The sequence below is a fragment of the Ixodes scapularis genome, unplaced genomic scaffold (assembly GCF_016920785.2).
Source record: "Ixodes scapularis isolate PalLabHiFi unplaced genomic scaffold, ASM1692078v2 PGA_scaffold2__306_contigs__length_199485367, whole genome shotgun sequence".
Lineage (NCBI taxonomy): Eukaryota > Metazoa > Arthropoda > Arachnida > Ixodida > Ixodidae > Ixodes > Ixodes scapularis.
This window is the reverse complement of record NW_024609857.1, coordinates 128,323,354-128,340,125: the sequence shown is the minus strand read 5'-3', so window position 1 is coordinate 128,340,125 and position 16,772 is coordinate 128,323,354. Positions and strand designations below refer to the sequence as shown.

Genomic DNA, 16,772 nt, shown 5'->3' with positions numbered 1-16,772 from the left:
AGGTGTCAGTTTTTAGCAATCGAATCATTTGGAAATGTCCTTCTTCGAACACTAAGAATGCTGTTGCCACATGCTCGAAACATGCAATTAACCCTTTTCAAAAGTCCATCAAGCAACATTAGCACCCTTGCTTGGACACGAAGCGCGTGATTGGATCCGAGTCCTCGCCGAACGCTGACGTCACACTCGTGTCCAATACAAGCTGAGCCGAGTTTACGCCGAATGCTGACGCAACTGCATTCTCTAATACTTGTTCAGAGTAGGTGAGCAAGCAATGGCGGACAGGTGCTGGCGCGAACTTTTGAAAACATTGCCGAAAAACCATAACTACCCTGGACGGTTTGTGGATGAAAAAAAAAAGAGGCCGCATCTCCATGTGATGAATGATGTTGATTGGGGCGAAGCTGTGGTGGTGCTGATGATACCGATTTCATTTTTCATAGGTGGTGCTGATTTTTTTTTTTATTGCTCACAGGTAGTGCTGAGTTCCGGGTTGCGTTTCGACTTCATTATTACTGCTTTATGGTCGGTGAAATGCAGTGCCAGTGGTTCTCCTAGCGGATTAGCTTGGATCCGCTAGAAGCCGTGGGAACGCATCTCCACCGCTTAAGTCAACGGTCCATGTCAGAAAGAGAATGTGTGGTATGGATCGTGGTTATACACGCAACTGAGCATTTGACCTCAGCGCCCTTTCGTCTATAAACGTTGAGCCAATGCATGCAAAGTTTAAAGGCCGACGATCAGACTCGAGATTCTGCAAGGTAGAAGATCTTCCTCACCATGGGGGAGGCGGAAGCAGGCAACGGTGGACAGGGTAAAAGGAGGGAGAGGAAGCGGGGGAAAAGTGGAGAGCGCGAACTGGCGGTCGGTCTTTAACGCGATTATATACGCATTCGACCGCAGCGCCCTCTCCTGTATAGGCGTTGAGCGGCTACTTGCAACGTTGGAGTGTAGCGTGGTGACAAGCGCGTGCCACCGTTCAGAACGGTCGCAAGTTTGATGAGCTCCCGAGGAGCGTCTGCAACGGCTTTCACCGGCCGTGGTTCATCTACTGAAATGTCTCAGGATTCCTACCGAGTGGTTCTGCCGTCTCTGCCCACAGGTACCGAAGTTTTGAACTCTGTATTTGCGCATTGTGACACCTCCGGACGCCCATACAAGATAGACGATTTTCGAACATAAATGGAACGCTATGGCGTTCTACAAGATTTGATTGGAGCTGGCCAGTACCAAATGAACCATGTTTGGCTCTTTACGTTTAACTCTCTGACTGCGAAGAGGAAGCTTCTTGCGGCAAAAGAACTGGTCGTGAAAGAAAAATGATGTTTGCTCATTGACCCTGACGAATGCGAGGTCCGACTACGACTGCGCTGGACACCGATTCACATAAGCGACGACGCAGTACGGAGGGCCCTGGAGCCTTACGGGAAGGTGAACGAAGTGTCCCGAGACACGTGGAGGGTGGAAGGAATCCAGAATGTTCAGACGACAACGAGATTTGTTAAAATGAACCTCAAGGAGGGCACAACAAAAGATCATCTCCCGCACCAGCTGGTTATGTTTGGCAGCAAGGTCCTGGTCGTCGTTCCAGGGAGAGCACCACTCTGCCTCCGATGCAAGAGGACAGGCCACATTCGCAGAGAGTGCCGAGTTCCCCACTGCGACAAGTGCAATCGTTATGGCCACGAGCAAGAGGACTGCATTCGAACATATGCCACCGTGATGCTGCCTGCTCCCGGGGAAGACAACTCGGAGTTCTTCATCGATGAAGAAGAAGCTGTGAAAGGCGAAGACGACATTCGACATCCAGTCACTACTAGTGACCCAAAGGTTGCAGACGGACGACAAGAACACCTAGAATGGACGAATGACACCACCTTGTCAAGTTGTCCAACTGGTCGAGAGAGAGACCCTGCACGAGAGGACGACACTTTGGCGTCTAATTGTCAAGCTGGTCGTGTAAGAGACCTATCCCGGAAGAGCGACACCATCTCATCTGGTCCACTGGCCGGTCGAGAGGGAGACCTAGCACGGGAGAGCGACACCATCTTGGCAAGTTGCCTGGGAGCTGACAACCCTGCGGCTGGCATCATCAGTCCGGACGTCGACAGTGCTGCCTCGGACCCTTCGAAGGGCCAGTTAACGAAGCCAGCTTGCATGAGCGATCACCATTCGGATATCACGTCCGAACACGACCTGGAAATGGTTGACGGCGCTGACCCCTCAAAGAGGCCTTTGGACCTCGTAGAGGAGGGGCCTGACTGGACTCCAGTACACGGGAGGAAGAAACGGTGCAAGCCCCTCCCTCCCCCAGGAAATGGACGAGAGCGAACCTCGTAAAAGGTGGTTACTTTCTGGTTATATTCAAACTGCGAACGCTTTAGGTCATGTCTTTCTTAGTTCCACTTTCTCTTTACTAGTACCAGTTGCAAAGTTATGCATGATGTAACTGCCATGTGAGGCTGTTTATATGTCACTTTCCAATGCACGCTTTCTCCTCCAATTCCAGCAATGCTTCCGACTAAAAAATCTGGCCCTTCCACTAAAAGTTTAACATTTAGAACCCTCACCATTAAAGCACTAAACTCTAGTCGAAAACAGAACCAGCTGCTACGTTTGCTCCACGAGGAGCAGTTAGACTTTTTCGCCTTACAAGATCTGGATGAGCATCGTACCGGCGTGCGGTCGTGTATCACTACTGCGTGAGCACGTTAAAGACCCCAGGTTAGCAGTCGTACTGCACTGGCAAAATTGCTCATCTACAGTGTAAACCAGTGTCGCCTCATCCTGGCAGACCAACCTTACACTGTATAAACACTAAACGTCCAATTTGACTTTGAAGAAACAAAAATGGCGGAGGAAGAGCAGGTGACGAGAGCGTTACAGCCTTTTCTTACCTTGTGCGAGGTATGCGTAACGAGGTGGTCGTTTTTTATTCCTGAAAAAGTTTGTTCCCTTTCAGACGTGAGTGTCATTACCGATGACCATGGGCGTTTTATTTTGTGCGACTTTAATTTGATGGAAGAGCGGTGGAGAGTAATTTGCATCTATGCCCCCTGTAAGGTTAGTGAACGGGAGGCATTCTTCCGAGGAATTTCACATTACATCGAATCTGATCGGATCACTGTACTTCTAGGCGACTTTAATTGCATTTGTGAAGCAAGAGACAGAACTCCATTCATGCGCGTAAGTGATTCTAGTGCAAATGTGCTGAGTGAAATAAGCGCTGAGAATAATTTGGAAGATGTTTTTTACATTTCAAAAAGTACAAAGAAAATTCAGTTCACACATTTTCAGAAATCCTCTCACGCACGCCTTGACCGCATTTAATTTTCTAGCGACATTGTAAATAACATTGGATCTTATCACGTAAAACCTGTGTTCTTTAGTGACCACTGTCTTGTAAATGTTACAATTGGAGAAAACCAAACCCCTAGGTCAAAGCTTAACTGGCGATTGTGGAAGCTGAACGCAGGCCTACTTAAAGACAAGACATTTGAAGCTGCAGTGGACGATCTCCTTGATAAAATGGTTGAGCAAAGCGGGATGTGCCCCTTAGAACGGTGGGAGCGTTTCAAGGAGGAGGTTAAAATGTCAGCAATCAGGAGATCGAGCGCGCTCATGTTTTACGCCAGAGAAGAAGAGCGAAAACTGCAGCAGAATTTACAGACCCTCAGTGAAGCAGAATGTACTAACCCTGGTCAAGGAGTAAAAGACATAGAAAATATCAAAGCACAACTCGAACACTTTCAGAAAGCGCGCTATGAAGGTGCTGTGGTCCACGCAAGAACGCAAAGGTTTCTTTGCGGCGAACAACCTCCCAAGCAAGCTTTGATAGCTGAAAAAAGATATGCCATGTCCAAAGAAATAACCGAAATCGAGAGGAATGGCAACCTCACCGCGGATAGCACGAACATCGAGGAGGCGTTTGTAGAACATTACCGAAGAATATTTTCACTCACTTCAGGACGGCACGATTGTGAAATGAAAGACCTCCTGTCTCTTATGCCGAGGCTAGACGACAACACGCGGGAATGGCTGGAGGAACCCATCAGCGATGAAGAAGTAGAAAAAGCAATAAGCGACCTGCCCAGGGGTAAAACACCAGGCCCTGGCGGGCTTTGTTCAACTTTTACAAAAAATTCAAAAGTCGGCTCTGTCCCATTTTGCTCACTGTCATTGAAGAATCTTATAAAAAAAAATATTGCCGTTGTCTTTCATGAGAACTCACACGGTTTTAATTCCAAAATCCGAGGATAACGCCAAGTTGCGTTGTGTTGAGGGCTATAGGCCAATAAGTCTCTGAAATGTAGATTATAGAATAGTTGCAAAAATTCTCAATAGAAGGCTGCAGCATGTAATATGCCAATCGGTAGGCGATCATCATACATGTAGAATAAAGAGTAGAACCATACAAAAAATATTCACGTAGCCAGAAGCATTTTAGACTGTTGTACCGATAGAGAAGATCAGATTGCCATGCTACCAGTCTTGGGTAGTAACGCGTTACTAGAAACGCGTTACTGTAATTTAGTTACTTTTTCGGTAACTTGTAACTGTAACGAGTTACTTTTTAAAAATGTAACTTGTAACTGTAGTTCTATTACTTTTTTTCTGAGGTAACGATGAAAGTAACGACGTTCCTTTTGTCGTTACTTTCCAGTTTTTTATGAATAATATATCACTGAACGAGGTACCATTTAGCCATTTTTTGCGCTTTCTATATTGTCTCTTCCGACATTTCGAGTGTCAAGTTATTTTTTGCACAGACTTGTGAATACGTTCTTTCTCGCCAATCACTACCCGAATATAGCCACGTGTAGGTTTGGTGAAAAAAAAATGTAGTTATCTTTAGCACGTGCTTGTACTTAGTGACTGAACACCTGCATCTTAGTGTCTTGAAGAACTATCTCTTTCGAGGTTTCTCTTTTTTTCTGCGCAAACGCTTTTTAATGGGGTGAATTAAACGTGAAACAACAATACACGCGGAGGGCACTGCGAATGTTTCGTATTTTGATTAGCGCCGCCACTCCGCACCGCGCATGTTTCGTATTTTGATTTGCGCCATTAATCCGGTGTAGTGTCTACAGTCGAGGCAAAATTTACTGCTGTTTGCGCGGGGTTTGTTTCTGGCTTGCCGAGTACAAACTGAAATATGTTCAGGGACTCTATGAACCCAGCGCAACCGTCAACGAGCCAGCAATGTGCTAGTGGTACAAAGGATATGAATGTTGATAAGAGCAAAGAAAAACTACCATGGCAGGCGTACAGAGAGTATTTTGCTGACGTGGAGGAGGCTACTAACACCTTGACCGCAGAAAACGGCACTCTATTGCCTCACCGCCTACCCGGCAATCAAAAACCTTTTCCGGCGAAACAACACTGCAATCCCATCTAGCGCGTTAGACGAGCGCCTGTTCAACAAGGGCAGGGACGTGTTCGTTATCAAACAAGGGAAACTTTCAGAAACCAATTTCGGGAAGTAACTTCTGCTAACTTACAATACGAAGTAAAATGCACACTTTTTTAATTTTATGCAATGAACTTGGTGAAAAGCGTTTTCTAGTTTTTCCTAATTTTTTTGTGTTATAGAAAAAGTAACTGAAAAGTAACGTCGTTACTTTTTAAAAGTAACTGTAACTGCAACGAGTTATTTTTTTGTTGCGATAACTGTAACAGTAACTTCACTACTTTTTTCTGAAAGTAACTGTAACTGTAACGAATTAATTTTTAAAAGTAACTTACCCAAGACTGCATGCTACAGATTGACCTCGAGAAGGCATTCGACCGTATGCACCATAAATTCCTCTGGGCCATTTTGCGACATGTTAACATTGGACAAGTTTTATATGACGGAGTGCGAATGGCATATCAGAACTGTTCGACACGATTGAGAGTAAACTGTAACGTAACTGAGAGCATTCCCATACTGTCCTCAGTGCGATAGGGTTGCCCCCTTTCACCATTGTTGTTCGCTCTTTATTTGGAACCTTTCTGTTTGAATGTTGCGAACAACGCGAATGTACAAGGCTTTCCGTTAGACGCACTCGAAGTCAAGGTATTGGCTTACGCCGACGATGTTGGAGTTTTCTACAGCAATAAAAGAAGTGTGACCACGCTATCGCATTGGTTAAACACTTTTGCAACGTTAGTGGTGCGGCTGTAAATCTAGAAAATGCTATGGTTTTTGGCACGGCTCATGGGCTACAAAGCCATTGGAGTTTGAAGGAATCAAATGGAGCTTGACGCCTACAAAATATCTTGGTGTACCACTCCAGCATATACACAATCCTAGTGTTTACTGGTCCGAAGCAACAGCCGAACTGAAACGGAAAGTATCATGCTAGCCGAACCGTGACTTGTCAATTTTTGCGAGGGCAACGGCCTGTAACATCTTCATTGTCGCCAAGCTCATGTATGTGCTTCAAGTGTTGCAATGTACTCGAAGTAGTATGCAAAAAAGTCCATAGAATATGTGCTATGTTTATCTGGAAATCAAGCTGTGAACCCATGAGAAGGGATAACCTTTTCCGTCGCATCCCTTTGGGATACTGGGCCTTGCACACCTGTTTGTACGAAAACTTGTGTCACGATTCCTTTTTCTACGAGATATCGAACAACCATTTATGCGCACTGTCATTCAAACAAAAAGGGCGTGGCACTTGCCTACTTTTTTGGTCTCAAGCTGCGGGGAGCAACCATCCAAAATAGGAGGGTTTCTCAAGGAGGTTGTCGATACGTACAATTTTTTGTCAGTTCGCTCTTCTAGGGACTTTTTGTCATCCGTGAATAGGAAGGATCTGTCCAATGTCCTGTATGACACTCTTTTCCCAGAGCCCTTGTATCGCGCAGTGCACAGACAAAGCCCTGGCCAGGATGTTTTTTGTCGTGTTAAGAAAATGGCGATCCCGCCGAGTGCGAAAAGTTTCTTCTTTAAACTTCACACCTCGACCCTCCCAGTGAAAACATGGCTCCACGAGAAAGGTATTTTTGTTCCTTCGACCACCAACTGCCTACTGTGTAAAACGCCTGAGACCATAGAGCATGTATTTATTTTTTGTTGGGACGCCCTTTTGTTTTGGGACGTGTTACAGAGGACATTGAGAAAGGACTTAGATTCGTTTTAGATTCGTTTACTTCCAATTACTTCTCATGACCTTGTGACGTACGACCTCATAATGCTAGTTGGTCTATACAGTATTTGGTGCTCGAGGGAGGCAGTTAGAAACGCAGACCTTAATCCACGGCCAGTTGAAGCATACTTCGTGGAATTTGTAACACAAATACGCTGTACCTACACATATCAAGATGACCTGCCTCCGTGGGTAAAGAAATGTGAAAAACTATGTGAAAACTCCAAACGTTCTTAATGATATGTGCTAAGCAGATGCATATGTAGCCTGAACATGCCATTGGTGAATAAAACTGTTATAAAGAAAAAAAAGTTGGAGTGTAGCGTAGTGGTTAAGACGTCTGCTGTTGCAGGTTGGAAAGAACTTGAAGCTCACGAGAAACAAGAAGAAAGAAGAAGGCTCGAGGCACGAGCGGAACGAGGCGAACGACAGAAGCCGATCGAAACACTTCTGTGTAATGATGTGTATTCAATTGATTTATTAGTGTAAATACAGTTTGTGTTTTGTTTTTACGCTTATTGCCTGATTTAAATACGACGCCCACACGACCTCTTTGATTCTGAGACATTATGGTGCCGAAACCCGAGAACGAGAACGATTGAGGTGAGCGGATTTTCCACCTTTGTGGAACACCTGCCTGGAACGCTGTTTCCGAGAGCGGTGTGGGAGATCGTCAGACATGGAACGTCTCAAGGCAAAACGTGGAGTGAAGCGGTCGCAAAACACGAAAATTATCCACGAGGCGACAGCGGGGATGGAGACAGCGGACCTGGCATCGCTGACTGCCTGGCTAGAAAGGCTGAAGGCCAATAACAGGGCTCTTCAAGAGTTGAACGTGGAGATAAAATATCATATATCGGAACAAGACCTCGTCGCAGAATACACTACGGTCACGGAGTACGACGACGAGGCCATCCGAATGATGGCGCTGTTGGACTGCAAGGCAGACTCACTGAGACGTAAAGAACAACAGGCACAGGCCACCCAAATGACCACATCCGCGACAACATCTGCGACTGCCACTACAGACCTGGGAAGAAATCGCACCAACATGACTAGCGGCGTGAAGCTTCCCAAGTTACGACTTCAAACTTTCAATGGCGAGGTCAGCGCGTGGCAGAGCTTCTGGGAGCAGTTCGGTCGTGCTATCCACGAAAACGACAGCATTCCACGATCGGACAGGTTTCAGTACCTGCGCAACCATGTCACCGGACCAGCGGCGGCGGCCATCGCTGGGCTCCAGGCAACTGAGGCCTGCTACGACGATGCCATTGAAATCCTGACACTGCGCTTCGGTGGTAAACGAAGGATCGAGCAAAATCATCTGGCGAAGCTCCGAGCACTGCCTCCTGTTGCCTCCGCGAAAGACACGAAAGGCCTCCGAAAGATGTACGATCACGTCCAGACGAACATCCGAGGTCTGAAAGGGCTCGGCGTGGGATCGGCAACGTACTGCACGATGATGTCCGATATCCTCCTCAAGGCCTTGCCGAGCGAAGTCGTCATAGATTATCACCGGCAGCAGGCAAGCAGCACTGCCTACAGGTCGACGGGAGAAACGCAAAACAGTCCGACTTCACTGACTTCACCAGCGGTGCAGGACACCGGACACTCTGTCGACGGACCACTTTCCACCCGGAGCGCTTCAAGGCCGCCCTCTTTCGCCGATGCCGAAGATGAGCTCGCCGATATTCTAAGCTTCCTTCGGATCGAAGTTGAGAGTAGGGAGAGAGCCGGAGTAGTAGAAGAACGGCAAGAGACGCAGAAGAAAAGGACTGAAAGACCCAGAATGCCAGCAGCCTCTGTGCTACATGCAAATATCACAAGCCCCTGCTTCTTTTGCCGGTCCACAAAGTACGTAACAGAAGTATGTACTGGCGACCTCACGTTAGAGGTGAAGAAAAGGAGGCTGGCGGAAGAAAACCGCTGCTTCAGATGCACAATCGAAGGGCACCGGGCGAGGGAGTGTCGGCGGAAGGTGACATGCGCGTCGTGCTCCGGTCGACATGCCACATCCATGTGCGACCCGAACTGGAAACCTAACGTGGAGAAATCGGATAGAGGTGCCCCTGCGACAAGCGTCCAGAACGCAATCTCCGACAGTGTTGACGTCCCATTGGATTCCGAAGTGTTTCTTCAAACGTTCCAAGCCTGGGCTGAGGAAGAAACCAAAGACTTTACGTGCGAGCCATTATCGATGGAGGTAGCGAACGGACGTTCATTTGTGAGGATCTTTCTCGCAAACTCGGCCTCAAGGTTCTGGGATATGTTAGCCTTCGGCTAAATACGTTCGGCCACTCCACGTCACGACCGCAACGTCGGAGACTAGTACAAGTACGGTTGCACAGCCAATACGGCCAAGAAGAAAGCGTCATCGAGGCCGTCGAGGTACCCTTCATCTGTAAGGACGTTGTGCAGGTACCCGTCGACCACGAATTTGTTCGCCGTAGGATGAAAAACGGTCGTCGTATTGCGGACATGCTCCTCTCCCCTCTGGCCACTGCTGAAGAGGGCATTTCCCTACTGGTCGGTTCAGACCAGTTGTGGCGAGTGAACGGTGACCAAGTGCTGCATTGCAAGGAAAATCAGAAGCTGGTAGCTATAAGCACCATTTTCGGCTGGACCTTTCAAGGCCCAGTGTCAAACCACAGCTCTCTCAAAGGCAGCGCCAGCAGCATGGTATGCGTGCTAAGAACGGAATGCTTCACGAACGAGGACGTCGGAGACATCCTGCGGCGTTTTTGGGAGCTAGAGAGCATCGGAATTTCTGACCAGCCCTCCAGCAAGATGGAAGAACAGAACGAACTGCTGAACGAGTTCAACCGAACAATACGGAAAGTGAATGGACGGTACAAAGTCGGTCTACCGTTCAGGGTCGGCGCGGGAGAACTGAAGGATAACCGCACGCTGGCATTGAAATGTCTTCAGAGTTTGAAGAGGAGATTGTCACGCGACGAGTCCTTCGCAAAAGATTACGACAACGTCATACGCAGCTACATCACCTCAAGACACGCAGAAAAATTTACAACGAGCCCATTTTGCGCCGAGTCGACAAACCCACGGATTTATTATATGCCCCATCAGCCCGTAATTCGGAATGAATCCGAAACCACCAGGCTGAGAGTCGTCTTCGACGCTTCGTCTCATCTCCCAGGAGTCGCTTCGCTCAACGAACAACTGGAAAAGGGCCGAATTTGAACGCCGATCTGGTCGGAATCTTGGTGCGCTTCCGTCTACACCCAATCGCCTTAACAGCGGACATAGAAAAGGCGTTTCTGCAGGTCAGCGTTCGACCTGAAGATCGAGACGTCCTACGCTTCCTGTGGTTTCAGAGAGATTCGTCGTCAGCAAGCTCTGAACCAACCGTTGAAGAGTGGAGGATGACGAGAGTGCCCTCTGGGACATCGGCCAGCCCCTTTCTACTAACCGCCACTCTTACGCATCATCTGAGCAACGTCAATGGAGAATTGCGATCGACTGCAGAACTGCTTCAACGGGGATTCTACGTCGACGACCTCCTGATCGGAGCCCCCACTATTGAAGAAGCGGCGCGAATACAGGAACAAGCCAGCCAGATTTTAGAAGATGCAGGAAGGAGACTCCGGAAGTGGTCTACCAACGCGACAGAACTGCAAAGATCGTTCGATAAAGCTGCATCAACGTCTGCACTCTCTGAGCCGAGAGCTGTACTTGGACTTCTTTGGCGACGTGACGCTGACACGCTGGCCATTCCAGTGGAGAGAATCCTGAACTTCGTCACGTGCAGTGGGACGACGAAGCGCTATGTACTCCGTGCATCAGCTAGGGTTTTCGACCCGTTGGGACTCCTTGCTCCGTTCGTCATACGAATCAAGGTTTTGTTTCAACGAATCTGGGAACGAAAAATCGTTTGGGACGACGATCTAACGGACGACCTACTGGTGCAATGGCGGCGATGGTGCGCAGAACTTCCACAATTAGAAGAGATAGTGATTCCTCGCTGCATCGTGAAGGCGCCAAAAGAAGTCATATGTTCTCTTCAACTACACGTCTTCTGCGACGCAAGTCCGGTGGCCTATGGCACTTGTGCCTACTTGAGGGCTGAACGAGAAGATGGGAAGGTAGAGGTGAACTTCATATTTTCGAAATCACGTGTGGCGCCCATAAAGCGAATAACACTACCTCGACTAGAACTCATGGCTGCAGTGATTGGAAGACGGATGGGCCAGTATCTTGGAGAGATCATGAACATTCAAGAGACCTTCTACTGGACAGATAGCGCTATCGCACTTCACTGGATCCGCGGGTCAACAACTTAGTGGAAGCCCTTTGTGGCAAATCGAGTGGCAGAGCTCCAATCTGGAGGGTCACCTTCTACATGGAAGCACTGCCCCGGACAAGAAAATCCGGCAGATTTGATGACACGGGGAACATCTGCGGAAACTCTAAAAGGTATGCAATTGTGGTGGAAGGGTCCAAAGGGGCTTGGTAAAACCGAAGACGTATGGCCGAACCTCGTCATGGGCGATGACGTTCCAGTAGCAGTTATTGCAGAGGAACGAAAGCTGGAACATCACGTATTGCAAACTGCAACAGAGGGAATTGCACCTCTATTGGAACTTGGACGGTACGGGGCGCTGGAACGGATCCTCAGGATTACTGCATGCTTTATGCGGTTTGTAAAGAACTGCCGAACGCGGCGAAGCCGACGTGAGGGCCCGCTAGCGTCCGAAGAACTTGAACGAGCCGAGACTTGGTGGATCGCACGAACGCAACAGGAAGCTTTTACACAAGAATTGAACGATCTAAAGGCAGATAAGAAACTGGAGAGGCGATCCAGCATGGTCTCGCTCGCCCCCTTCATTGACCCCAACCGATTGTTGCGAGTGGGGGGACGACTGCAACAATTAAACGAAACAATCGAGATCAAGTACCCGCTTTTGCTACCTCCCGATCACCGCTTCACTGAGTTATTGGTAAGAAACTGCCATCAGCGAACACTGCACGGCGGACTTCAGGACACTTTAGCCCAAGTCCGAGAGCGGTTCTGGATACCGCGAGCAAGACAGCTGGCCAAGAAGGTCATCAACAAATGTAAAGGTTGTCGATTGGCCCGACTCAAGCCGGCTAACGCTCCGACCGCACCTTTGCCGCAGGATCGGATCACCCAAGCGAATCCTTTTGAGGTGGTCGGGATCGATTTTGCCGGTCCACTGATGGTAAAGACTGCAGCATCAGATGAAAAGTCGTACATTGCGCTTTTCACATGTGCGGTAACAAGAGCCCTACACCTAGAGCTTGTCTCCAACCTATCGACAGAGGCGTTCATCATGGCCTTCCAGCGCTTTACTGCTCGACGGGGCTTACCCAGTGTTGTCTACTCAGACAATGCCCTCACCTTTAAGAGGGCAGCAAAGGACTTATGCGGCGTATGGGACGTGCTCACGAACCGCCGCTTCCAAGACCACTGCTCACAGCATCGGATAAAGTGGAAGTTTATCGCTGAAGGAGCAGCCTGGTGGGGCGGGTTCTGGGAAAGGATGGTCCAGACAGTGAAGCGTAGTCTAAGGAACATACTAGGAAGGAACCAGTTTAGTTTCGAAGAACTAACGACCATGCTCCACGAGGTGGAAGCCGTCGTGAATTCTCGACCTTTGGCCCCTGTTCACGACGCTCCACACGAGCAGGATGCTTTAAGGCCTGCGCACTTCTTGTTGGGCAGGCGTCTGACGGCTTTCCCATCAGTCAACCTAGAAACTATGCCAGGTTCTGCGAGAGGGGACATTACCAGACTTTGGCTACACAGGCAGCAACTACTGGACCGATTCTGGCGGAGATGGCGGAAGGAATACCTCCTTCAGCTCCGCTCCGCACACCGATCGCCCGAGACGCGGACAAACGACCTACCGAACGGGGACCTCGTTCTTGTTCACGAAGACAAGACCCCACGGCTCATGTGGAAAACGGGGAAGATCGAAACAGTTCAGCTGGGCAGAGACAACCACGTGCGTTCCTGTCTAGCGCGCCTACCGAGCGGGGTAACGCTTCGGCGCCCCGTGCAGCTCCTTTACCCCCTGGAACTGGCAAGTGAATGAACCAAGGCAACTCTCACGCGGAAAAAGAAAGAAGGGGGGGGGGGGAGGATGTTGCAGATTGGAAAGAACTTGAAGCTCACGAGAAACGGGAAGAAAGAAGAAGGCTCGAGGCACGAGCGGAACGAGGCGAACGACAGAAGCCGCTCGAGACACTTCTGTGTAATGATGTATATTCAATTGATTTATTAGTGTAAATACAGTTTGTGTTTTGTTTTTACGCTTATTGCCTGATTTAAATACGACGCCCACACGACCTCTTTGATTCTGAGACATCTGCCTCGTAAGCAAGCGGTCTTGAGTTCGAACCCCCGTGCGGGCGTACGTTTTTTTTTTTTTTTTCAAAGTGGGTTGATCCCGGAGGCAGTGCAATCGACGTGAGCACGGACGCCGGACAAGGCTAGACTTTAAGGAGTTCGATCCTAATAATCAAACAGAAACAGATGATACAAAAACGCACGCCAATTTAGTCGACAAAGAGCGCAACGTCTGAAACGTGTCTGAGTCACCAAGCCGCGATCTAAAACCTGTAGGTATTCGAACTGTGTACAAACCATCAGGAACTTTAGCTAACATTGTCTCCAAGCCGAAAGACCGCTCCCCTACTGACACCGAGAAGGGCTGACAGTGTTGCCAGATGGTCCCACCAAAAAACCGCCAAAGGGCTGGAAGGTATAGCCCAAAAAGACGAGGAGCAATAATTTTTAAGCCTTTTATTGACAGTTTTAGAGCGCAGAAGGTTTTGGATTTGGGCTAGTTGGTCGAACATGTTTAGGGGTTAAAAGCGCTAAAAACGGCAGACGAGTGGGAGAGACACACACCACAGAGCGCAGCGCCCTCTCCTGCATAAGACGTCTGCAAAATGGCTGGAAGGGGTTGGACCCCCAAAAGCGCAGCTCTTGGGGGTCCGTTTCCGGCTTGAGCGGCGTCGGCGTCACGTGACCACCCGAGGTCACGTGACCCCACCCAAGGCCACGTGACCCCTCAGGTCACGTGACCCCCCTGAGGTCACGTGACCCCACCCCGAGGTCACGTGCCCCCCTGAGGCTACGTGACCCTTCCTCAGGTCCGGGGGGGCGTCTGGAGCTCCCTGACGTCACACGACCCCCCTGAGGTGACGTGACCCCCCTCAGGTGACGTAACCCCCCTGACGTCAGACGACCCCCCTGCGGTCACGTGACCTCAAGGAGTCACCTATCCCTCAGTACCCTTCCATCCTTCTCCTGAAGAGCTGCGCTCTAAACCGGCGTTGTAAAAATTGTAAATTGTAAACGGCTTTCATTTTTAGAGCGCATGCCTTAGGTGCCCGTTTCCGGCTTGAGCGGCGTCGCCGTCGCCGTCGGCGTAACCGTGATCTCCCAAGTTTTTTATGCCCGCTTCAGACTGAGCGATTTCACCCAGCAACTTGACGTCGCAACACCAGCAACACGAGCCGTCCCTGTACACACGCAGCAACCGAATTGCTACGACTTGCTCTCATCATCATTCACTTTGAATTTTCTTGCAGTATTTAGACACTCAGCTACGCGCTAAAAACGTGTTTCTATATCTTTGAATGGCGTTGAGAATACTAACACATCTTTCTGAAAAGGTTTATTTCCAAAAACGATCGATTTCAAACCAGAACCAAGTCTTTAGCTGTCATCATCATCACCACGGGGGTCTCACGTGAAAATACGGCGTCCCTGATTGGCTGCTGCCGCTTCAAACGGCTCCGAGTTGTTCGAGCTGCTCGTCCGTTTCGAGGCCGATCTCAGCAATTCGTGTCGATCTAGGGAAAGCTAGGGAACAACCCGCCAGCAACCTCAAAATTGCTGGAAAAGTTGCCCCGTCTGAAGCGGGCCTTACAATTCTCTGTAACACCGGATAAGAGCGCAGCTCTTGAGAAGGAGGATGGAAGGGTACTGAGGGATAGGTGACTCCTTGAGGTCACGTGACCTCAGGGGGGGTCGTCTGACGTGGGGGTTACGTCACCTGAGGGGGTCACGTGACCTCAAGGGGGTCACGTGACCTCAGGGGGCTCACGTTACCTGAGGGAGGGTCACGTGACCTCAGGGGGCACGTGACCTCGGGGTGTGGTCCCGTGAACTCGGGGGGGTCACATGACCTCAGGGTGGGGTCCCGTAACCTCGGGGGTCCTGTGACGTCAAGGGGGTCATATGACCTTAGGGGTCACATGACCTCAGGGGGTTGTGTGACGTCAGGGGGCTCACGTGACCTGAGGAGGGTCATACGATCTGAGGAAGGGTCACGTGACCTCAGGGGGGCACGTGACCTCGGGGTGGGGTCCCGTGAACTCAGGGAGGGTCACGTGACCTCAGCGGGGTCACGTGACCTCAGGGTGGGGTCCCGTAACCTCGGGGGTCCTGTAACGTCAGGGGGGTCACGTGCCCTGAGGGGTCACGTGACCTCGGGGGGTCATATTACCTGGGGGTCACGTGACCTCGGGGGGGTCACGTGACCTCGCCGTTGCGCCGACGGCGACGCCGACGGAAACGGGCCTTTAAAAGCTGCGCTCTAAAACAGTTGAGATGCAATGTTATAAAACCAAGAATGAAATGACACACCCTAGATTCATGCAAAAAAGTCAAAAGCGGATCGTACGGCCGGCGGCACACATGAAATCTTCTATTTCGATTGCCCCAGCGGCGTACCTTTCGCACAGCTTGTGAAGACGGCGTTGCATTTCGACGAGTGTGGACTCAGGTCATTTGTGACCGGACAATGACAGGACCGCCCGAAGGCCGTGAGAATCAGGGAAAACCCAGGAAAGCGGAAAAAATGTCCTTTTAGGGACATTTTTTTCTACTTTTTACCTGGGGCCTTTTTTCCGTAGACATATTTTCCGGGGACTTTTCTTCCGGGACATTTTTTTCCAGGACGTTCTTTTCCGGGGACATTTCTTCCGGAACCCGAATACAGAAGCAGAAAGTCAGAATACTGGGCGTTTCAAAGCACAACCCCGGATATCTAAGGTCCTTACCAATATACCATCCGCCTCTTTTTCCTTGTGTAGAACATGAGTGTCCCCCATTTCGGTTCAAGCTATTTTTAATTGTATTGTCCTTTCTTGGTGTGGGCGACGACTGGAAGGTAGTCAATTATTTAGCGGTGAAGTTACGGACTTCTTGTTTTTACGAACTTAGGTGCCGAAGAATTTTCACAATAGGCACCAAAGCAGCTTTCGAGGAGTTCGGTCTACGTCCTGGCAGAACGCGTGCTACCGGACCTGTGGTAAGTGTGCAATCTGTTTGTATGGTTTGTTTTACTGGTTACACTGAGCTGTGGGGAGACTGCTTGAACTCCGCAAGCATTGCTTCTCTGCGCATTGTGAAAGCCCCGAAGTTAGTACAAGTTTGAAGACTTTCTCCTTCCTTTCACTTCTCTTGACTAACTAAAAAAAGGAAAAAAACCTTTTCGAAACTGATTAAAGGTTCGAAAATTAGGTAGTCAAACCTAGAGGTTTGATGTTGAATCTGGGGTTCGAAAAAAGTTTGCCGCATCACTAGAAATAGCCGAAAAATAGCCATATAGCCAATCATCAAATTTCGACGCCAACTATAAAAAA

At 49.3% G+C, this 16,772-nt stretch overlaps 1 protein-coding gene across 1 annotated transcript in view; it reads right to left on the bottom strand.

Annotated features, from left to right (window-relative positions):
• Window positions 1–16,772, bottom strand: part of LOC8053231 (sodium-dependent multivitamin transporter-like) — a 132,118-nt gene that overhangs the window by 33,737 nt on the left and 81,609 nt on the right. The window lies entirely within an intron of this gene.